This window comes from Vicugna pacos, chromosome 2 (assembly GCF_048564905.1).
Source record: "Vicugna pacos chromosome 2, VicPac4, whole genome shotgun sequence".
Taxonomy (NCBI): Eukaryota; Metazoa; Chordata; class Mammalia; order Artiodactyla; family Camelidae; genus Vicugna; species Vicugna pacos.
The window spans coordinates 100,047,144-100,071,971 of NC_132988.1; the positions used below are offsets into that span (position 1 = coordinate 100,047,144).

The 24,828-nt window shown below is 33.2% G+C and overlaps 1 long non-coding RNA gene across 3 annotated transcripts in view; it reads left to right on the top strand.

Moving 5' to 3' along the window:
• LOC140700471 (uncharacterized) overlaps nt 1-24,828 on the top strand; it is a 165,494-nt gene that overhangs the window by 75,298 nt on the left and 65,368 nt on the right. For 2 of the 3 annotated variants that reach the window (XR_012078872.1, XR_012078878.1), the window contains exons 3-4: nt 5,232-5,266; nt 24,489-24,591. This is a non-coding gene — a long non-coding RNA (uncharacterized lncRNA). The remainder of the gene's footprint in view (nt 1-5,231; nt 5,267-24,488; nt 24,592-24,828) is intronic. The other variant, XR_012078881.1, reaches the window with a different exon arrangement.

Sequence of the window (24,828 nt, forward strand, 5' to 3'; positions counted from 1 at the left end):
TCTGTATCAAAAGACTGTGTGCTTACTCAGAATCCATGATGAGCATACATCTAATCACGTTCTGGAGACGTGAGAAAAAGACCACTGTGAACATTATCGTATTAAAAATACTCTCTCCAGATCTCTGAACATTACTGTTGGTTTGTTTTTTACTTTTTTTTTTCAGAAATCTGTCTGGCTTTTTATATTTTGTTAGAAATGAGGTGCCTAACATTGTATGCAGTTTTCACAGTGCAGTACAAATAATTGGATAGCAAGGGGCTATTATCTTGCAGCTTCATGATGTGATGCCTCTGGATATGTAATCCAAATTCACAGAAGTCCTTCATAGTACCTTAGAAAATTTCTGTATAATTCTATACACTTTGACTTTAAACATTCTTTAAGATTTTCTTTTATACAAAGCATTTTGCTTCTATTTATCACACAATGAATTTTTCAACAGCATCTAATTTTCAATAAATTTGGGGGGTTTAGTGGTATTTATCTTGTGATTCAAGCGTCTTGTGAAAATGTTTGTTTTTTCCCTGCACTGTCAACCACAATTATGTTAGCATTATTTAAATTTTTATAACTTTCCATTTTCCTTTTTAAAATAAAAAAATCCAGTTGTCTTGACAATTCTTATTTCTTATTTCAGCTAACATTGCCTTTAGACTAGAAATACAGTAATGTTTATATTCCAAAATGCAACAGTAGTAAAAATCAACTTAGCATAGCTGTGTAGTCCTAAGAACAAATGGCTGATTGTGCTAAATGCTTCTCGGAGTTCAGCAAGGTCTTTAATTTTCTTGTGCGAAGTGCTAAGTGAAAACAGTAAGCAGAATGAGATTATTTATGCATGAATGTAAATGAAAGCAAAATCATTCATTTTTACTATGAAAAGGTGCAGAAATAGTAAGTTTTAATTTGATACTGTAAGTGGTAAAATTTAAAAGAGCGCAAAGACTGTTTTGATTATTTTCCAGCTTTTTCTGACAACCATCCATAGCTTGGAAATGAATATTTTAAAGTTGGATTTGGAACTTATACCACTAAAATGCCTTGCATATTTTAGTGTACCTCATAATGAATAATTTGAATAATTAAGATTTTATTACATAGGACTTTAAACGGTATTTTAAATAAGAGAACTATAATTTGTTATTCTATTTTTTCAAACAGGAATAATAAAAGTTATATATCTAATATAAAATGTTAGCTGCAAAGAAATGTATTATTTGGCAATATTAAAATATGTTCCTCAATTTACTGAAGCTGTAAGTTTCCAAGAGGATATAACCATGTGGCTATTGAGAGACCAGTTCATTGCTGGAGCAAATAGGCATCCATCCTATTATTATTCTCTTTATCCTACAAACGATATGTGTGATAGAGAGCCTCATTTGGTACGAAACTTTAAGCACTGTGTGTCTCAGAGCCTACCTGCATAATCATAAAGTATGGGGGAATCTAACTATTAAAATCCAATGCCAGGGAAAAAAAGGAAGAGTGACTTTAAAAAAATGGTGGCAGATCTGATTGTGGAATGTCATAGTTTCTAATTAGGATCTTGAGTGAAAGAATCTTTTTTATAAAAATGTTAACTAAAGAACAGTTTGTAAAATGAACATGTAATGGAGATGTAATTTTGCTAGTTCAAATGCATAGCACTGTTTTTCCCCCACAGATTTACAGTGATAGTAAATTTTAACTATGATTAGCTAGAATCCCTAGTTCAAGTATTCTGTCAGCCAATTAGATTCTGACTTATGAGGAAATGATTCTGAATAAAGTTTCATTCTCTGACAACACTGACTTTGAACATAACCTGCACTCTGTGGGTAATAATTATTTATGAGACAAAAAAGTATTTTAGAAAAATAAGCAGAACTTTTTTTTATGTTTAGTTGAAATAAGATGACAAAATAAAGATGTATGATTTTAGCACTATCTGCACAGGGCTAATATTAATATAATGATAACAAATTGAATAGTACTATGTATTTCATAAAGTATTTTTATATTTTCTTCATTTAGCCTTCTCAGTGCTGGTATGGCCTAGTCATTATCCAGATTTGAAGCATAAAGAAAATAATTCATTAATAGAATACATCTAAAGAAATTTCCCATCTTTTCTTATTTTAAAATGATCCTGACATATGGAAAATTAAACTAATTAGAAGACATACCTAAAATAAATTTTCTGCTACCATATTTTTAGTGCAAGCACCCTGAGTTGAAAAGTTGTTTTAACTTCAAAAAATTAATACCCATTTGCTTAAGAACTTAAGCTTGAGATAATTATGTGTACAATATATATAACAAATGAAAAAAACCTCTACTTCCATATACTGAACAGCTGAGACAAATAAAATAGTGGGCCAGGAATAAGGAACTGATGGAGAAGAACTGAAAAACACAATTAAGCACAATGTTTTATTTCCTAGTATCATTGTTCTCCCACAAATACAAATCTATACTGTAATGTTGAATCATATGTAGTCAAATATGAATTAGTTATTAATATTTATTGAATATATTTGTTACTAGGAACATAGAGCTGCATAGAACATACATGATTTATTGCTTCAGGGAAACTTAAGACTATCTAGATGCACATTAAATAAATTTTTGCAAACAATATATTAGTTCATAACAAATAAGGAAACATGAAGGGAAGAAGCATTGAGAGCCATTTGAGCCATTCTGGTCAGGTATGACAAATAACTTTCTGTTTGTTTGTTTTAAAGAAGTGAAACATTAGCGGATACCTTAGAAATAAGTACAGGTTGCATTGTAAATTAAGAAAGAAAAAGAAACAGATTTAGGTTTATGGTTATTTCTTAGCTGCATGGAAGAGACCAAAGGGAAATACGTAGCAAAGTGAGGCAGAATGAGTGGTGCAGGAAAGCCCACATCAAGCATGGCGAGGTTAGCCATGTTCAGATTTTGTTTATATTTCTAAAGTGAAAATATAAAAAGAGTATATCTGCTGGTTTTGCTGATATTTAGTATTGTTTCTGTATCTGTCAGTTACCTGGAAGTCGTTGACTCTTGTGGACAGAGCTTACCTGAACTTGGCTTCAAATGACAGATTGGTCCAAATTTGATCCTGATGTGATTCATTCTCTTTTGACTAGTGTGCTAGTAGGAACATAGTCTTCTCATAGTGATTGAAGAGGAACAAGAGTCCAAGCCCCATGACACAAGCAGATTTCATGTTTTGCTTTCATCACATCTGCTGGCACCCCATTGGACAAAAGAAGTGTATAACTGAGCCCAAAGCCAAGAGACAGGAATTTTATTCCACCTCTGGTGGGCTAACTGCAATTGCATGGAAAATAATGTAGCTACGTATTGGAGGCAATAGTTTGTTCAACTGCATATGAATATTATGAGGGAAAAGCAAGGCTTTTAGAGAATAGTTCCAGTTCAATATGCAAATAGTAAGATTTATAGGTAGAATGACCATATAATTTATTATCAAAGTTGGACACTTCTCTTAGTAAAAAGGGATGGATGTTAATAAATTTGCTAAAACCACAGGCATAAACTAGGGCTGTGTGTAGCAAATGGGACTACATAATTATGCTAGTCATAAGAGAAAAGATGCAGATGGAAAATAAGCAATATTTGATCAAAGATACTAGAATAAAATTATTTTGATGTAAAGAAAGGCTTAAGCCTGCAGAATAAATGGTTCACTGAATTTTAAGAATGAGTATTGAGAAAAGAAATAAAACAAAGCATATCATGATAAAATCTCTCCACTCTAAAGGTACAGGAAGTTTCTTACAAGCTTCTAGAACTATGTGTGCTATCTAAAATGAAAAGGAATCATAATAGAATTACTGCAGCACATAAAACCAAAAACTAATGGACTAATATCTAGAGACAACTAGTAAAAAGTAATTAGAATCTTATCATGATACTGTTTCTATTATATAGCAAAAGAAAGTGTCTCAAATATTTTATGGTAGTTTTGTCTTGAGTCTGAATCAGGGACAGAGGGTAGTGGTGGGCAGAGAGACATAATTCTCTTGTTACAAAATATTAGTAAAAAAGTATGTGTGATTAAGAGTGGAGGTAGCCACTGAAGGAAAGATAAAGTAAAAGAGGTCTTCAGAATTAATAAGAAGGATGGACATAGAGCATAGTATTGTCCTTGAGTATTCAGTCCTTCCATCCAATATAAGAGGATTAACCATCTCCTCCTATTCCCATGTGACCTGCAGTTCCTTCTGTAGGTAGATTTTTATGTCCCTGACCCACTGACCGTTTACTTCACCATTTGATTAGCTTTGGCCAATGGAATCAAAGTAGATAGAACATACCCTCTTGGAAATGAAAGCTTTAAGCACGGGGTGAGATTCAGCTCTCTCTTTTGCTTTTGTCCTTATGCCACTAGCATAACATATCCAAATAAGAGCTATTTCTTCAGCCTGGATAATAATATAAGCAGACTCATATAGTAGAGCTGCTGAAACTGATGTGTAACTTTCCACGTAGGTTGTGCATGAGAAATAAATGTTTTTTTATTGAGAACACTGAGTATCTGTGATTGTGCTGCAGCAAGGCTGGGTAAAACAGAATTATTCCTAAAAAAAGAAAAACAGAACTAAACTACGAAATGTTGGTGGTGGCAGTTAATCAGAAGTTGGAAAACAATCACTCATATTTTGCAGTCCTAAATATTCAGTAGACTCTCGCTTATGTAAACATAATATGGAAATAAAAATAGCCTAGATTGGGAAGTCCCTCAATGCTCTGGCAAACCCTTTCAATGGATTAACATGGCCTTCATTAAATGTTTTTCTTTGAACATGGTTCAGGGAACAGAGACTAAGAACATGATGTATAATGAAATTATGAACTATATTACTTTTTTTTGCTTATTGTTAGAAAACATGGGGATATTAGGTTGTTTATTACCACTTCCCAACCTCTTCAAAATATAGTTGACTAAAACACAAGGGTTTTTTCCTTAAGAAAATTATCTGGCCAGCAAAATATAGAAAAACAAAATAAACAACTAACAAATTTTTTAAAATTATTTGAGATGTAAGAAATATAATTTTCTGTGCATCATCATTGATTGCGAATACATTGAATTCTTCCATTTTTAAAAAAAGAGATTCTTAGGTAGTTCAAAAAATACTACTGAGTTATATATTTTTAAGAAAAGCAGCAAAAAAAGAGGAAAATTAAAATTAAAGGTTTTTTATTTTTATTTTTTTCGTCTTTTCCAGATATATGCCCAGGAGTGGGATTGCTGGATCGTATGGTAAGTCTATTTTACTTTTTTAAGGAATCGTCATACTGTACTCCATAATGGCTACATCAACTTACATCCCCATCAAAAGTGTAGGAGGGTTTCCTTTTCTCTACACCCTCTCCAGCATTTATTTGTAGACTTTTTGATGATGGCCATTCTGACGTGTGAGGTGATACCTTATTGTAGTTTTGATTTACATTTATCTGATAATTAGTGATGTTGAGCATCTTCTCATGTGCCTTTTGGCTATCTGTATGTCTTCTTTGGAGAAACAAAGAAGGTTTCTGTAGGTTTTCTGCCCATTTTTTGCTTGGGTTGTTTGGGTTTTTTTGATATTGAGTTGTATGAGCTATTTGTATATTTTCAAAAGCAAGTCCTATAGTTTGCACCACTTGCAAATATTTTCTCCCAGTCTGTAGGTTGTCTTTTTGTTTTATTTATGATTTCCTTTGCTGTGCAAATCTTGTAAGATTGATTAGGTACCATTTGTTTATTTTTGCTTTTGTTTCTATTGCCTTGGGAGACTGATCCAAGAAAACATTGCTGTGATTTATATTAGAGAATGTTTTGCCTATATTCTCTTCTAGGAGGTTTATAGTATCATGTCTTATGTTTGAGTCTTTAAGCCATTTTGAGTTTATTTTTTTGTATGATGTGAAGGAGTATTCTAACCTAATTGATTTACATGCAGCTGTCCAGCTTTACCAACACCACTTGCTGAATTGTATATTCTTTGTTTATTCTTGCCTCATTCATCGAAGATTAATTGACTGTAGGTGTATGGGTTTATTCTGGGCTCTCTATTCTGTTCCGTTGATCCATATGACTGTTTCTGTGCCAACACCATGCTATTTTGATTACTGTAGCTTTGTAGTATTGTTTGAAGCCTGGGAGGGTTATGCCTCCAGCCTTGTTCTTTGTCCTCAGGATTGGTTTGGCAATTCTGGGTCTGTTGTCGTTCCTTATAAATTTTATTTGTTCCTTATAAATTTTAATTCTGTGAAAACTGTCATAGGTAATTTGATAGAGATCACATTAAATCAGTAGATTGCTTTGGGTAGCATAGTCATTTCAATAATATTAATCTTCCAAGCAGGATTATTTTTTGATGATTTGAAAACATGTAGATGATAAAAGAGTTGAAAAACTTTACAGAGCAAACAGCAGCCAAATTTATAAAAGAAAAACATGAAAATAAAAAAATAGTAAATTTAGGATTGTAGATTTTAATAATTTTTTAAAGTTTGATTGATACCAAAGACAATAAATATTAACACAGAACACAAATGCAATTAATAAAATCAATTTAATAGGAATACATAGACTCATGGCTATCTCATAAGAATGATTTTTTTTTTGTCTGTGGAAAATTTACAAAGTAGCTCACATACTAGAACTCGTAAATAAGTCCCCAAAGCAATTATTTACAAATCCCATAAAGCTTAACATCTTTAGGTCCCAGTTTTTGGTCATCCCAAGAAAATAGAACTAAATAATATGATAATTGTAAAATTCTAAGTACTTTTGAAATTAGAAATATAATTTTATAGTACTCTTGGAACTACAGGGAATTCCAATTGAAAATAAAAAAATATATCGCAAGCAATAAATATGAGAACACTTCATATCAAAACCTGTGGGATGAATTTATCAACCTAGGAATTTATCAACCTAGGATAAATTCATAGTCTTACATACCATCATTATAAAAAAAAAAGAGTGCCCAATTTTAATGTTTACTTCTTTTAAACAATTAGGCAATGAACACCGTAATTCAATAACATAAACCAAAGTAAAATAGGAAGATAAATTCAATAAAGGTAGAATAAAAGTTAAGAAAAAGAAAAAATAGTAGTAAGTATACATAAATTCAGAAGATCATATTTTTAAAAGTCAAATGAAATTTATTTAAAAGGGGAGAAGGTAAACTTATACATGAATGGGAGTGAAAAAGAAGAAATAATATAGGAGAAAGCCCAGCATTAACCATTATTCCACATTCAACTTTACAGAACACATTTGAAAAACCTAGAGGAAATGTATAATTTCTAACAAATACAAATTACTGAAGTTGATCCAAGAAGTAGACAAATTGAAAGAATGCATTACAACAGAAGGAAGAGAATATGTGTTTAAAAACTAGAGCAACTAAGTTTTAATCAACCATTAGATAACTTCATTCTCATTCCATTTAAATTATTTCAACATGTAAAAAGAGAGAAAGAATTTTCCAGTTTATTTTATGAAACTAGCTTGATTTAAATTTCCAATCTCAAAAGGGAAAAGAGAGAGAAAGACTGAGAGAGAGAGATAGAAAAAGAAATTATTTATGAATATATAAAACATATCCTACATAAAATATGAAAAAATAGATGCAAGCAATCAATGCATGAGAATATAATGTGAAATTACTAAGCAGGATTTATTCCATTAACCAAAGTGTGATTCAGTGTCACAAATTTTATGTATTTTTTACCTTCACATCTTCAAAAAGAAAAAAAAAACGCAAAATTCTGTGGGTAGGTTCCAATAAGGCATTTGGAAGTAATAAAGTAATAACAAAATTCATTCCTAATGAAAAATATGGGTATAACAGGAATAGAAGGAAAAAATTAATAAAACCACTTACTAGAATCCTTTAGCAAACATCCTATAGGACAAAATTCTAAAATTATTTAAAATAAAGAACTTAATGTGTACCCAACTTCTACCATATTAGGTAACATTTTCTTGAGTTTTTAGCAAATATAGGAACATAAAAATCAATCAGACATTTTGGAAAAAAAGACATAAAATTATGTTTCCTTGTGATGATAAGATTTGTAACTACAACCCTTATCTTTATTCTCAAACTACTGAAATGAATTAAGTAATTTGATTAGTGACTTCATATAAAATTAATAGTTAAAAAAATTAGAAGGTTGTCTTGACTTTAGCACTGAATATCTAGAGAAATAAATGGGGAAAATTAATCAATTCAAAACAAACAGCAGCAACAAATTCAACAAAACAAAATCAAGAAGCTTTATGAAATAGTTATCCATAAGTTTCACAAGAAGACAAAGAATGTCTATAGACAAAGTGAGAGCACATTATTAAAATACAAAATGAGATCTGCATGAGAGAAAAGTCATCCCATCTTCTTGGATGGGAGGAAATTATGTCATAATATATAAATTATCTCCAAATCAATATATGCATTTATTCAATTAACCTAATCTTTAATGCTTTCTAAATCTACTTATTGAAAACTTCTTTAGACGTACTTCATGAGATAAAAAAGGTAACTAGAAAGTGTCAGGACTATAACCTAAAACAGAAAGTTTTATTTATTTTCTAAGTATTATTGAGTTAGTACAAAGTTACCCAGGCATCTCATGTCTTGAACTTCCGCTTTGTTCTTGAACTTTTTGGTGATTGTAGTGAGAGTATTACTGCAATACATCATAAGTTATTTGCTTCACCATGTATTATTTTGTATTCTTCTTGGGAAAATAGTAAAATAAGGGAAGAAAAATGACTTGAGTTTCCACATTGCTGAAAATATTCTTACTTGCCACGTAATCTCTTTTGTAAACAGATGAAACATAGATGTGATTTTCTAAGCTATTTTACCAAAGAAATATATGAAATTTTGATCTAATATTCTAATTTTTATATTCAAAGCAAAATTAAAAAAAAGCCAAAATAATAATATGAGATAAAAGGATCTGCAGTAGATTTCTAAGACCCACCCGTTTGTATTTAGAAAAGAGCATTTGTGTGATTCCTAAACCTTGCATGTGGTTTGGTGAATGCCATAGTGATTTTTGACAGGAATACAGACAGCTTATTTAATAACAAGCAGTATTTAAATCCGGTATATTTACTTTTTGGTCCCCACTAAAAGATCCCCAGATATTTAAATGACAAGATAATTTGTATAGATAGGATATTTAATAACTAGATATTTGTCCACAATTAGAATGAAGACTTTTTGAGGCAGGTAGCACGCCTTATACATTTTAGTATATTCTATATTCCCAAACAGATGACACAGTATTTGTTAGAATATGTTTGTTGACTGATGCACTTAAACTTTACACAAACACACACACACACACACACACACCACAAAATATATTTAATTGGGCTTTATCTCTCTTCTCCCACAGGAAAAATAATTACTGTTATCAAAATAGCTGTATGGCCCCCCATATTTTACAGCCTCTGTGCATTCAGGAGAGGTGACGTGGCTTCTTTTAGCCAATGGGTTCTAAGCAGAAGGTATTCATCTCTGAAGTAAAGGAATGAAGTGTAAGGTAGCAAGTGTGCTATGCCCTCTTTTCACTCATTAGAATGAAAAAGGAGGTCACAAGGTCCCTTTGTAATTGTCAGATGGTAGAGGCTCAATCAGCCTGGGTCTGTGAGTGAAGGTGTGAACAGAGAAACTTTCTCCTATCCTGACCAACATTAGCTATATGTTGAGAGATAGAAATAAAAATACTTGTGTGTTAAATGATTAAAACTCTATGATTGATTTGCCACTGTGGTTTAACATAGGCTTCTTAATAATACTCCTCAAGTCTCTATGTTCAAACAAAATAGAACATGTATCTTGCCATAAAAATAGAGTTTATGTAAATATACTTATTCTCTTTTTTTCAGCTATATTTTATGGTACATTTTTTTACCCCTGTCATCCAATAATTACAGCTTGGCTTATAGTTTCCTTTTGTTAGAAATATGTTGTCTTTTTGAAAACAATTTCATTTATTCATCAAACTTTTATTGAGTAATTAGGATGAAGATTTTACAGGAATGACCACAAGCTGAAGTATAGCAGTATTTGCCTTTACGGTGTTATCTATATAGTAGCAAAAATAACAAAGCATACGAATAGTTATGACAGAAGTTGGAATTTGCTTAATACCATAACAGACTCCCTAGATAAAAAGTTCAACCACCAGGGTAGTTTTTTAAAGTAGCATATAGCTAGAATTAATAAGGATATCCCATTATGTATAAATTTCAAGCAATTTACATCAAAGACCCTAGTAATGCCCAGATATTACCTGCCATACTTCTGCCCTCTCTCTGATAATTTGGTTTGATTATTCGCCTGTCTAAAAGGCAGTAAACATGGGAGCTTCAATAGTGGGGGAAGATGGCAGAGATATTTCCTGTGATGTAGAGCCAGTCCTCAGCAAGTCCCTCCAGGAGAACACATGTGGAGAACAGAGGTTCTGGCTTGAACTGCTTTCCTAGAGGCACAAGCCATGGACCCTGTGTGATAGTCAAACATAAAATGTCTTAGCTCATTGAAGACAACGAGGGACTGCTTTTCTTGCCAAACCCACATCAAATTTTAATAGAGCCATCAGAAGTAAATAAATAAATTCTAAACCAAGAAGGACTTTTAATAGGAGATTTTCAGCTTGTATGATCTCTTCCTTTTGTAGACAGGCATTCTGTATTTCAGAGAATGAACACAGTTTGTTTAAACATGGTAGGCAATTGCCATTACTTTATTTACATGGTAAAGTCAAGTCTCACCCAAAATTTAAGGCTATTATTTCTGGGGGTCTTCTGTAGCTTATTACTCTTTAAAACAAAAGTTAAATTTCCCCCTAAAATAAATATCATAGTTTTGAAAGTGATATGAAATTGACTAGTGGTGAGAGTGATAAACTCTAGAACTGTGTCCTAGGAATGACCTACTTAGGTTCTGCACAATGGACTGAAAGGTGGACTCAAATGAAAATCTGTATTGATAAATACTACAGTCCAACTTTTACCGAGGGAGATGAACAGATGTAAGGCAGGGTGATGGAAGAAAAGCTAAGAAAACTATCAACACAGAGAGCCTGAGCTATAAAGGGCTTATCTGTGATTCACAGATTTTAAACAGCAAAAATGCAGAAATGTTTTTCTTCCTTTGAACAAAACAAATGTTATTTTGATACGACATACCGTAACTGAAGCTGAGAGCTGCCCCATCTTATTGCACTCTCTAATTTCCATAATCTTTGCTAACAAACAGTTGACTCCACTAAAGGATGAGTGATAAGCAGGAAAGACACAAGACGTGACCTGTCCACTAAAAAAGAGGAAGCACACAAGGCTGAAGCAGTGAAGACGCTATGTTCCAAGAGCATTTATCTAAGAAAACAAGTAACATTTGTAAGAAACATAGCTTCAAAGAAGCTCCAGGATTAGGTAGATATGATTGAAGAATAGATTATAGAAATGTGAAAGAGGTGAAAAGCATCTAGCAGAAAATAATAGGCCAGAAAAAGATATCTTCATATTAGAAGCAAGGGACATAAAAACAAATGCAACTCAAAATCTTACCATGATTATGAGTGATCATCTCATAATGGATAATAAAATATTGAAATGTAAAGTGATTAATGGATGACTTTTGAGAAGATAAAGGATTTGGAATATGCAATATTCTTAAGAAGAATAACATAAGCAAAATTGTGGCTTCTGACAAAGAACTAAATGGGATATGAGGATTTAGGTGTGATGGAAAGAAAAATTTTCCTGAAATAAAGATTGTTTTAAAATTACAATTGAGTAATATCTGTGTAGTTCTTGAAAAACAAAAAGCGGCTCAGTAATTCATACAAGGCTAAATTTCCTTCAATTACAAAGGCAACAGACAAAAATTTTTCATTCTGCCAGAATCTTAGGGAAAAACATATTTGAGGTCCTTAGCAAAATATAGCCAAATATTCAGCCAAATAATTGCAGAAAGCAGGAATGGAGAAGTAAGATGTGGGCATTATGTCTCTTAAAAAAATAAAGAAACCTACTATTTCAAAATATTGATAAAATGTGAATATTATAAATCTTATCACTGTAAAATAATAACTCAATTAACAAAACAATGAGAGAGAAGAATGGGAGTCAGCAGGGATGCCCAGTATAGCAGCTTCCTCATTTTTCACAGAGGAGAGTCAGTAGAATATTAAGAAGCTTAAATTGTTAAAATAACGTCTCTAACAGCATAATTATTCTTAACATATTTCTTAAATTTGGTATCACTTTTACAAACATATCGTTTGTAAAAATATGATCTGATTTTTCAGTAATTTCTTCCCTTTCACTTCTATTTTTATTGCTTTACTAACTCTTAAAGGAAATTCAGTTTAACATATAGGAGATTCAAATGACATTGATAGTATAAATCCAATTTCGTCTACAAATCAATCTTTTAATGTCAGTGAAATAAGATTTCAGCTGAAAATAACAGAAAACTTGACTTTTGTTGTTATAAACATATGAATAATGTTTCTTTCTCTCATAGTAAAAAGTTGGGGGGAAAAGGCTGGGGAAGGATAAATTGTGAGTTCGAGATTTGCGGGTACTAACTACTATATATAAAATAGATAAACAAGTTTCTACTCTATAGCATGAGGAACTATATTCAATATCTTGTAGTAACCTATAATGAAAAAGAGTATGAAAAGGAATATATGTATGTATACATATGACTGAAGCATTATGCTGTACACCAGAAATTGACACAACATTGTAAACTAACTATACTTCAATTAAACAAACAAACAAACAAAGAAGTTGGGAGAGAGGCAGCTGCTGAACTAATGACTCTTTGCCAAAGTTTGTGCAATTATTTTCCTCCTTATCCTCTTGGTAATAGCATGTCTGTGTGTTCCAAGAAAGAAGAGGGAAGCAGAGAAGGAGGAGTTAGTGTCATCAGACCTGTGCTGACATTTCACTGTAAAGCCACTCCTGCCTGGCTTCAAGGGAGCCTGGGCAAATGCCACTGTAGACTTTCCACTGTGATTTACTGACTTAGAGTAGGTAAGGATAAAAGAGGTTGAGTGATCTGAGCTGCGTGTCTTCCTCATGTTCCCTCTGTGTGTATTCACAGACAATATAGTGATAATATAGAAATAAAGTGCAACAAATTTTTACCACAGATAATATGTAGATTTTTAACCTGAAATTTTATATTTTAAAAATCAAGAAAGTATTATCAAAGGTATATCTCTATGTACATATGTAGTTGAAACCAATGAAAACATTCATTAAATATATAACATCACTTTGTGTGGTTTAAAATCACATGAATTAACCCGAATAATGACCAAAATAACATAAAATATTAAATATATAATGATAAGAACTAATATGCCAAACATATTAAGTCATGACATCATTTTTTAAAATGTTTATGTAACAAAAATATTTTCCTAGTTCTAATGCCATGCTCAAAAACATTTTCCTTGAGAAATTGTAGTCATTGAAGTAATGGCATGCTCAGCATCTAAGAGGAAATGACACAATCTCTCTTTCGAAGTTCCAGCAATAATATCTGTTACACCTTTGTTTTTCGAACTTCTTTCAGCATGTCCATCTATGACACCTCATGCTAGTTGTAAATTGCCTTGGTTCAATGACATTTATAGTATTTTTACAGCAAGAAATCTTTTTTGATAGAGCCATGTTCAATTATCCTCTTACAATCAGCACTGCTGTCCAAGCTGTGTGGATCAACCAGCACTGACTGGCCATTCACAGCCTGGCAGGTCGCACACGGTCACAATCCACACAAAATGGCAAATCCTCCTTCAGTTATTGTACTGGCCCTGCTGTGGAAATGGCTGATGAATGACTTTTTCCTTAAAGTATGTCTACTCTCTGCTTCCTCTCATTAAACTTTTGGTAAATTATTTCTACTATTTTGGTAAATCATTCACCACATGTAGTAAATTATTTCTACTGTGATCAAAATCTTACATCGACTTAATTGGATTTTGCAACTATATACTTTAAAAATAAGATACAGTGAAATAGGCGCAATTGTAGTCCTTAAATATCAGAAATATTAAATTATTAAAGCATAATTCTAACAGTTGAGATGCTTGGAGCATAGACACAGCTAAAGATCAAGTGAGTGAGTGGAAGATTGAGACAAAGAACGTAGCACGAGTGGTCCAAGCAATTGAGAGTAGGAGAGAATTTAATAAATCCAGATGCTTTAAAATAATTTGTTGATTGAAAAGGACAAAGGGACAATAGGAAAATGAAAAATAGAAGAAAATTGCTGAAAGTTAAAGAAAGACAAGTATTTCCAGATAGAAAGCCCCACCTCTTGGGGTGGTAAATATATTAAGAAAGACCCACAAGCATATATATATATACAAGAAGAGTGTATCAAGATTCACAGGGTACAGAGGCGTTCCTAAGAATCTTACAATGAGAGAATCAAATTATCCACACTAACAAGAGATTTATGTAGGGTTCAGGCCTCTTCTGATCAAAAGAACAGAATGGTGTTTTTATTTTTTATTTTTATTTTATTTTATTTTTATTGAAGTATAGTTATTTGCAATGCTCTGTTAGTTTCTAGTGTACAGCATAGTGACTCAGTCATACATACATTCTTTTTCATACATATTGTTTTTCATATTTTTAATTACAGATTATTATAAGGTACTGAATATACTTCCCTGTGCTATACAGTAGGACCTTGTTGTTTATCTATTTTATATATAGTAGCTTGCATCTGCTAATTCCAGTCTCCTAACTTATCCCTCTCCTGCCTTGGTACCTATAAGTTTGTTTTCTATGTCTGTGAGTCTGTTTCTGCTTTGTAAGAATGGTGTTTTTAAATGCCAGAGGAGATTATGTACAGCCATCCCTAGGTATCCATGGGGGATGGGTTTCTGGAGCCCTAGCAAATAACAAATTCTGAAGCTGCTCAATTCTCTTATATAACATAGCTGAGTACAATGCACGGGTCGGCCCTTCTCATCCAGGAGTTTCACATCCTCGAATTTCGTCTGTGTTTTGACTGAGAATCTGGTGGTTCTCTGCCTTCTGAGTCCCAGAAGCATGTGGGAAATTCAGTCCCCCTCTTGACATGTTTTTATTTTAGGTCTGTGTCTTCTCTGCCTCCCATACTCTTTAATCTCTGGCAAATGTTTTGAGGGGAAAGTGGCCATGTTTTTGAGACAAGCTCATGCACTCCATCAGAACTTTGTCTTATAAGTTATTAGGAGACTGTTTTATTCAATTTTCTATTTAGAAGCATTTAACTCAGAGCCTTAGCCTCCATCACAGCTCTGGAACTCAACGAATATTATATATGCAAACAGCTTTTGGGGTCTTCACTAGTTTTCATCCTATCACTCAAGAATTTACCACTTCTCAGCTATTAAAGACTTGATAGGTTTCTGTTCCCTCAGACTATTCCTGGATCAGGACGGATACCCAGTCTTCCTAAAAAAAAAAGCATCTGGTTACAAGAAGGAAATGGCTAGCTATTTTTACCATAATAGGTGGGTTTTCTCATCTTTGGAACTATTTAAATACAGTTTACCATACTATTACTATTATCATCCGTTACTATTCTATGCTGCAGAAGTCCTCTCTTCAGTATGTGTTAAATATTTTTATAGTCCAATCCATTCTAATGAAAAATATTATTTTTATTCTGTCCGTGAGCTTTATATTTGCAATTCTTTCATGTCCTTTTGTATTTTTATGATCAAGATAGTTACTCTGTAAATGAAGTGATGATGCTTTATCATTTAATAGTGATGGGTAAAATTTAATTCCCTTATTGACATAGTTTACCCTTTTAAATGAAGATACATCATTTCTTTCAAAAACATTTGAATCCAAATATTTTTACTCTCAAATATAAAAGTCAGCAAGCTTAGACTAGTTATGAAAATTCTTTCAAAGTCAAATGCTATGATACTTTGATAAGATATGTAAAATTAACTAATAATTCATAGAATATGAATATTAAAATTTGTGTGACTAATGAGATATAATGACTAGTTGAACTCTTTGTTAAACTGTCAACAACTTCCCATCTTTCAAGATTCCTTATTAAATTATTGATTGAAGCATCAATAATTCTAAGACTGCTCAAAAGAATATAGAGCTTAGCATTTTATGTTTTCCCCACTGTCAGGAGGGTGACCAAGTGTTCTGATTTTGCCAGGACTGAGGAGGTTACTGGGACTTGGGACTTTTTAGTTTTAAAAACAGAAAAGTCCTTGGCAAACCTTGACAAGTTGTTTACTTTTCCAAGGATTGGCAACTTAGACTTCCAATAATGAGCGATATAGAAAAGTAAGTTGTGTTCAAGATGTTTAGGGTTTATATAACATTTTAAAAATAATTATAACTCAATATCATTAGTTACTAATAAATATACAAATAGAAAACACTCAGGAGAACAAAAGTACATAATCTTTATATAATCATATTCACAACAAAAGTCAGAATTATATAGTTAACTAAACATTAAATTTGGAATAAAAAGATCTGCATTTAATTTCCAATTTTACCACTCACGATTTGATCCTTGGCACATCTGTGAACCTCTCTGAACCACACACATACCTGTTCTGTAAAAGAGAGATAATGATATTTATCATCTCTACCTTACCAGATTTTTTTAAAGATCAACTAAGATAGGATATAAAAGCAAACTGGAAACACTAAAGTGCTATACTAATGTTATTTACTGAATGATATATTCAAAATTATAGACAGTTATCCAACATTACTTGGTCACTAATGTGTGTCACCATAGCACATGACAACATCTAGATTATTTATTCACATCTCCATTACTATCTCTTCTACTATGGCTGAAGTTTAGTAATTTAGCTGAGCAAAGCACTTTCTTTTCATTAAGAATAAACTTCCAGCACAGAACTATATATGTATATGTATTTATATCCTCGTGGCCACAAGGATAAAGTTGACAAAACTTGCTTGCAAATGTTGAATGATATATGTCACATTATAACTTAAACATTTGAAAACAAATTTTGTCAATTCTTTCCTATGGCCACAGACTGAATCTATTGTAAATTCTCAGATCTGTTAATCACTTGTTCATAATCATGTAAGTATATACAAATGTTCACAGTGGATGTGACACAGAAGATTGTATTTTAATGGGCATTTAAGAGAATATGAGAATGCTTGAGCCAGTAGAAAATGCTTAAATTGACATCTTGGTAAAACAGAAACTCAGCAGATATGTCAAGAAGACAGACTTTGCAAATCAAAGTTACAGAAACTGCTAAGATAAGATAACAGGGGAAGTGCACGGACAATTCAAGGAATTGGTGGGTCAGCTGAAATAGAGTCCAGAGTAAACAAAGAGGTAGATCAGGACTAGAGATAGCTCTTTGTTGATCGTTGAAATAGGCTAGATTATATGAAGTACTCTAAGCAGGAGCAACTGTAATAATTTCTAACCCAAATGACCAACACACTTTTCTTTTTCATAATAATCAGGTACTGATGGACACCAGCCCGATGTCGGTTTTACTATTTTTCCTTAAAGATACAAACCTTAATTAATTTGGGGTTCCCAGTGTGTCTGGCCAAAAGTCTATTTTCCAGCTCCCTGCCTTGAAACTACAGGCAATTCATGAAATATATAGTCTGCCTATATTTTTTCCTTGTATAAGCATAGCTTCCCCTTTTCAGCCAGCCCCAATGCTAATTAATTGTTGTGAAGGCATGAGCCTGGAGAAAAATGGTCATCCTGTAACCATGAGATGATAAGCATGAGGACAGAGGACCATATACTGAACAGACCTGAAAGATGAAAAAACCTGGAATCTTGTCTGATGATGTCATTGAGCCACTGCACCAGCCCCCAGAGAAGCCTACTTCTGGACTTTCTTGTATAGGAAATCAATAAATATTTGCTCCTTAAACCATAACAATTAATATACTAGATATCAATAGATGTTTATTGACTAATGCAAGATCACATATTCAATGCTAAAAGTCTTGATTGCATTTTATAACTAATAGGAAGGCATTGAAGTATTTTAAATTGAGGATTAATATAATCACATTTAGGTTTTAGAAAAGTCACTCCTGCTGCATCAAATGCCCAAAGTAACACTTTATCCTGCAGAAATTACACAAATAATTTATCATCCTATGTTTAAGAAAACACAGTTTTCCAAGTAAATGCAAGCAAGATTAGAACATTGCCAGATGTCCTAGCTGTTGACCAAATTCTCAGAATTTCAACCAGTGTCTTCCTGAGACACTAAAATGAAATGATATAAAACCTTTGCAAATGCCATCTCATTGAGATAGTTGGAAAAATACTTTCAAATTTCTAGTCCTTACTTTCTAAAGATGCGTGACTACTTCTTTGGTATTATCCACAGAGAAACAAGTAAACAGTAAGAAAACAAGCTGTCAAATAAATCTGGATGTGAGCACTACTTGTTATTATACAGTCACTGAAAGTTTAGGCTCTGGACTCACAGAGATCTGTGTATGAACCTAGTTCTGCCATATTCTAAATATATTACCCAGAAAAAATATCTTAATATACTTAAAACTGTTCTCTTCTTAAATAGAAGTTATAATACATCTATGTAGGAGTCTTATGAGAATTAAATGAGATACTAGTTGCAAAGAGAATTAAATGAGATACTATTTGCAGAGTGATCATTTAATTCAGTGCTAGTTGCCATTAATAGTACAATTACTCCCCTTATCATTACTGTCTTCATCGTTATTACTGCTTCCCATTAGAAGAGAAAACAACTAATTTAAATGGAAATGGATCCTATATAGATTTTCTTTACTGTGTGCTTTATATCTTGCTCATTCCTAATTATCCTTGCGAGAATTTGGCTGCACTGATCTATTTTAGTCTGTTTTTAATTCAGGGAATATTTCTTCTACGAATCTCTGGACCCTCTGCCTGCCTGCACCTATTATTGTATGTTTAGGAATTACAAACTGATTTTAATAGTAAATGCAGGTAGAAACAAAGTATGGAGAAATCTACAATGCAGAAACTTAACATTATGCATTTTAAAGTCATTATCCCTTGCATTTTGAGTCACTCATGTTTTTAAAAATTTTCTTACTATTTGTGACCAAGATAATGCCATATGGAAACGAAATGCATTTTATAGGTTTGTTTTGAACACTGATGAATTAAAAGTGACTTGAAATTTTACTATAGAGCCATTTAATTGACCAGAACTACTGCACCCTAGAATGTGGTTCAGACCTCCACTTTTAGGGAATACCCGCAATTCATGAACAAACATTATTTCTAGAATGTATATTTCTATTTTAGCATATAATAAAATCAACTTTGAGAATATATTCTTATGAATGTATAAAATATGCCTACTAACTTATTTAAATCTTTGTTCAACATACTTGCAATATTAACCTGAAAATTATGTTTTTGTAAGATGTTCTCATGTAGGTTTTTACCTGAAACCAAAAACTCTGAAAAAAAAAATACACATTTAACAAGTGAGGGAAGGTCAGGAAGGTCTGTCTATTCCAGAACTGTGTTTGTACCAATGAGAGCTTTCTGGGCAGTGGAGATCACACACTAATGATCTTTAAGAAAAGTCCCAGTATAGTTCTGTTTTGGACACTACTGAACTCAACCTTGTCTAGTTTTTCGTTGTTGTTGCTTTGTGTTGTTGATATTAAAAAAGGTTTACTTTCATTTTAAGAGAGAGCAAGAGGTTTCTCCCTTAGAAATAGGACAATATGGTTAGATGTTTTATGTTATGACAGAATAAATGTTTTCCTTCCTCTCTAGTTGTAGAGAGGACAACTGGAAAGGGTCAGATACACTAGAATTCATAACAAAGAGTCCCGGGATAACTTGGAGATAGGAATAGTGACTTCACATGGTTACTGAATTGGCCATATTCTTGAAGCCATGCTTATATCCCAGAACTTACTCATTTTATATCTGGAAGTTTATACCCTTTAGGGCAAAAGTATGAAAGAAGAGAATGGATTTTAGTTACTATGAATCAAGGAACATCTCTCTTAACATGTAAAACTTTGGCTGCGTATGCACTTGGATGTTTATATCTCAAAATCCTCTTTTTCCCACCAAAGGGAGGTATTTTAGAATTGGGGAATTAAGAAGAATGTTGCCACAAGAAAGCAAAAAATGTTATAATTTTTTACACTTTCACTTTTACTAATTCATTGCATAATATCATAGATGAAGACTCCTGATGACCTGAAATATATGCAGAGTCACTCCAAATATGAGCTCTGTACACTGGGATTCAGGTGGTGTCATATTCAAGAGAGAGGAAAGGCGGGCTTCTCCTCTCATTTTGTCCTGATCTTCACAAGAGAGGCCTGTGGAGCTCTCTCTGATTAGCAGAGGGTTCTGCTGACCCAGGGGACCTAGAAGTATCACATCTGAAGGAGCAAAGTGTCACATCTAAAGGCAAGCAGAAAACCGGGAGAGGGTAGTCTGCTCAATGCCAAGGAGGTTTGTAAACACAAGGGAAATGGATCTGACTCTATTGCTATCTATTTCTGACAGTCTCTTACTTTCTTTAAATATGAATCTCACAACAGGAATTTAATTTTTTTTAATCACTATAGTGTATGCCATAGTTCAAAGCATAGACCTGATGGTGTCCACCAGATCTCTTCCTGGCCAGTTCTTGTAAGATGCCCAAATGACACTTTAATTAGTGATAACAGTCAACATTTGGATTAGTCAGGGTTCTCCAGGCAAAGAGAACCAGTAGTACGTATGGAGAAAAAGATTTATTACAGGAAATTGGGTTACATGATTATGAAGACTGGGAAGTTCCAAGTCTTCAGTGTAAGCTAGCAAGCTGGAAGCCCAGGAGAGCCAACGGTGCAAATGAAGAAGTCTGAAGGTGCTTGCTGGAGAACTCTTATCTGCTCTGGAAGGCAGACCTTTTCGTTCAACTCAGGCCTTCAGTTGATTGGATGAAGCCCACCTACATTATGCAGGACAATCTGCTTTACCCTAAATGTACTCATTTAAACATTAATCTTATCCAGAGACACCCTCCAAGTTGACACATACAGTGAACCGTCACAATGCTGAATAAATATCCCAGGACTGATAGATTATAAATATAAAAATGTTGCATATTTGATATGACCATACTCTAATACATTGAAAAGTCCACACTGTCTTCTTCCGCTGCTTTCAAATTGTTTCTACTAGTTCCATTTAAATTTACACATGTAAATTTATGCTTTTGATTGGAAATTATATTTTTAATTGAATAAATAATAATTTAGGAATACAATTTTCATTGTTATAAAAACAGAATTTTTGTATCGGTAGTATCAATGGCACAGCATTCAAATATTGATCATTTAAATATAAAAGAAGACTTTATGATTCCTTCATTAAAAAATATATAATTAGTTTATTTTAGAAGCTCTTTAAGTGACCATTTTTTTAATCAAAAAAACTTTTTTCATTTAAAAACAACCATTCAGCAAAATATTTAAAAATCATGTCAATTTAAAAGATTAAGAAACAATAAGCATCTTGAATAGTTTTGGCACCAGGGGTTTTATAACATTACTTATGAAGTATCTCCAAATAAATTTGTCTTTTTTCCAAAACCTCACAGGTTTAGTATCTGTTTATGTTGAAAATTCAATTAGGAGTAGCTATTCATGGAAACACTAATATTATTGTAGTATAATAAACATGAAGCACATTTTGAGAATTTTCCTTTGTTTATATATTCACAGATAATCTGAAGTAAGGTTTTGATTTTCCCCAGACATACTAATTTGAGCTAAAAGAAATGTCATGTTTATTCACATAATACTGATCGTGTCTTATAACATTATATAATCTTCCATTTAAAGTATTAATTTTAAATTAATGTTAAAATATACAAGCCATTTGATTTTATTATATAAATATTTAGTACCATAAAGTATAGGAATTGTGATGTAGTACATTTGATCACACATACACAGACACACACATGTTGTAGAAGTTGCAATTGTAGTATCCAGTACATCACAGAAGATAGAGGGAAAATTGAGATCAGAACCCCAAGGAAACTGAATTGGTGGTGCTCATAAAAGCTTGCAAGAATCTAAGGAAAGTGGCTGTTCACGAAGAAAAAAAAAAATCACAGCATGCACTATAAATTTGGAAAGATAGGTTTCTGAGAAAAGTAACAGATGCTGTTTCTTTCAAATTATTTTAAAATATTTTTAAAAGAAAAAAGTGTGTTAAAAATTGTAGCACTACTAAAACAAAGAATATAATAAACCTCAAAGGTCTGCCACTGCTGTCAATCTAATTTCCCAAAGGCACAGAACTGTTTCTTTCAATTTCTCTCACAATATTCTCTTATGATTTGACCAGTCAATTGTTAAGATTTCCAGAAAAGGATACTCTAATACTTCATATGAGAAATTGATAGCTCTTGCTGTCAAGTGTCTACTAGAACTGAGGAAAATGATGCCTCCTCCATCATCTTTTCTCAGAGGAGATCAAAGTCCATCAAAGACATCATAAGCTCTGTTCAAGGTAGAGAAAGCCAAGGGCAGAGTAAGTAGCAAAACCAAGAACAAAACTATTTATTTGCCTTCTCATTTTATTTGAATTTCTCTTTTTGTCTCTGTGAAATTAGTTGAAGCAGTTATCTTTCCCAGTCATAAAGGTGTGTCTTTGTATAGAAGCATCCCTATGTAGTCCGCATATGCCTAGTGGCTTTGGTGAGAGGTCTGGACCTGAAGCAAGTAGATGCTAGGGCTTTTTGGAGGGCATCCTGGGGTTATTGCTTTGGCAGGGATGGAGGCTGATTCTAGGAGATGGGTGGTTAGAGCTGGAGTGTGGTGCAGGCTGGAGCTTCTTCCAGGGCATATTGGCAGGTGTCACCATGCCAGGGAGTTGTGCTAAAGCCAGAGGGCTAGAGCTGGAGCCTGGCAAATGCTAAGGTTTTCCCTGGGGCATGCAAGGGCTGCTTTCTTGGTGGAGGGTGGGGCTGAACCGCAGAGGCTAGAGCTAGAGTCCGCTGGGGCTTCTCCTGAGGCATGCTGGTGACCACCATTTCTGACTCTATTTATCTTTCTTATCTTTCTGGGATTTCCATGATGCTTGTGATTGTACAGTTGGTAGTATTCTGTAGGTACCTGTTCATCACTCATTTTCTTTCTTCTCCTCAGATTATTAATTTCTATTGTCCTGTATTTAAGTTCTCTGCTTCTGTATTCTGTCTGCCCAAGTCTTTTTTTTTAATCCCATCAGTGAAATTTTTATTTAAGCTCTTTTACTTTTCAGCTCTAGAATTTCTGTTTGGTTTCTTTCTATAGTATCTACTTATTGACATTCCACAGATGTCCATTCATTGCTCTCTTGATTTTCTTTACTTCTTTTTCCGTGGTTTCCTTCAGATCTTCGAACACATTTAAACTGTTAAGTTAAAAATCTTTGCCTCGTAAGTCCAATGTCTAGGCTTCCTCATGTATAGTTTCTGTCAGTTTCTTTGTGTTCTATGACTGGGTCATACTTTCATGTTTTTTATGTGCTTTGTAATTTTTTTTGTTGAGAACCGGACATTTTGAATATTGTGATAAGGCACCTCTGGACATCACACCCCTTCTGTCCCCTGGGATTGCTACTGTTACCTGATGAAGGCTACAGTCATCAGTTTGTTCAGTGACTTTTCCAGACTACCTTTTACAATGATTATGTTCCTTGTTGTGTGTGGTCACTGAGGTCTCTGTTCCATTATCTTTCTATTTAGTCAATAACTTAATGGAAATTTCCTTAAATGCCTGGTTCCAATAAAAAAGGAAACAAAAAACAATTAAAAGTCTGTTCCCTTTAGATTTAACCTCACCATTGGCTCATGTGTATTAAAACAACGTCCTACCTCTGTGCTAGCTCCTCAGTATCAATAGCCACAATCACAGAGAAAAAGGCAGATTTTTAGAGGAGAAGATTCCTACTTCCCGTTCTGGTTCCAGGAAATCTCACCAGCACTGTTGCCTGATGTACCCACAGGACAGGAGATGGGGGCTGAGGAATCAAAGCTGCAAAAGGGAACTCAAAATTTACAGAAATGTGTGAGTCTTTCTTCACTAAGCACGTCCCTGAATGCTGCAAGTATTTGACTAGATTCCAGCATTCTCAAATAGTCACTTCACATAGCTCAGTGGAGGTACCAACCCTTGGAGCTTCCTAGGTTGCCATCTTCTGTGATGTCCAGGTGTCAAGTAATTTTGATTTTGAACTACTCTCTTTTAGAATTAATTTGGGAATTAAAAAAAATTACTTTCATTTTAATTCATTTCTAAATTGAAAATGGGAGTCTTTGATATTGGATTTGAAACTCAGAGTAAATGCTTTTTCAGCTATATGAGATGTGATTGACAACAGGATCAGAAGAAAATGCTTTTTTCCCCCTCTCTGTAGGTATTTTTAGGCAACCAATTTAGTAGAGTAAATATGATTTCATTTAAGACAAGATTGTTGGATTGTGAAAAGAGGGAAGCTGGGACATCACACAGCAGAATGGGTCAGTATCAACTTCTTAATTTACTATACCTGAGAAGTATATTAATCATAAGACACTTGAGATTTCAAAATATCTGGTGGTATTTAAAGTAAGATTTAGCAATCTGGGCAGTGAGGGATTTGTATTCTTTTTATATCTAATAATGTAAAACTTAATAGAAAATCCCTGCTTGAGAGGATGAAGGAATGTGTCTGATGCAGAACCTCTCTTATATCATGGTTAGACATACATTCATCT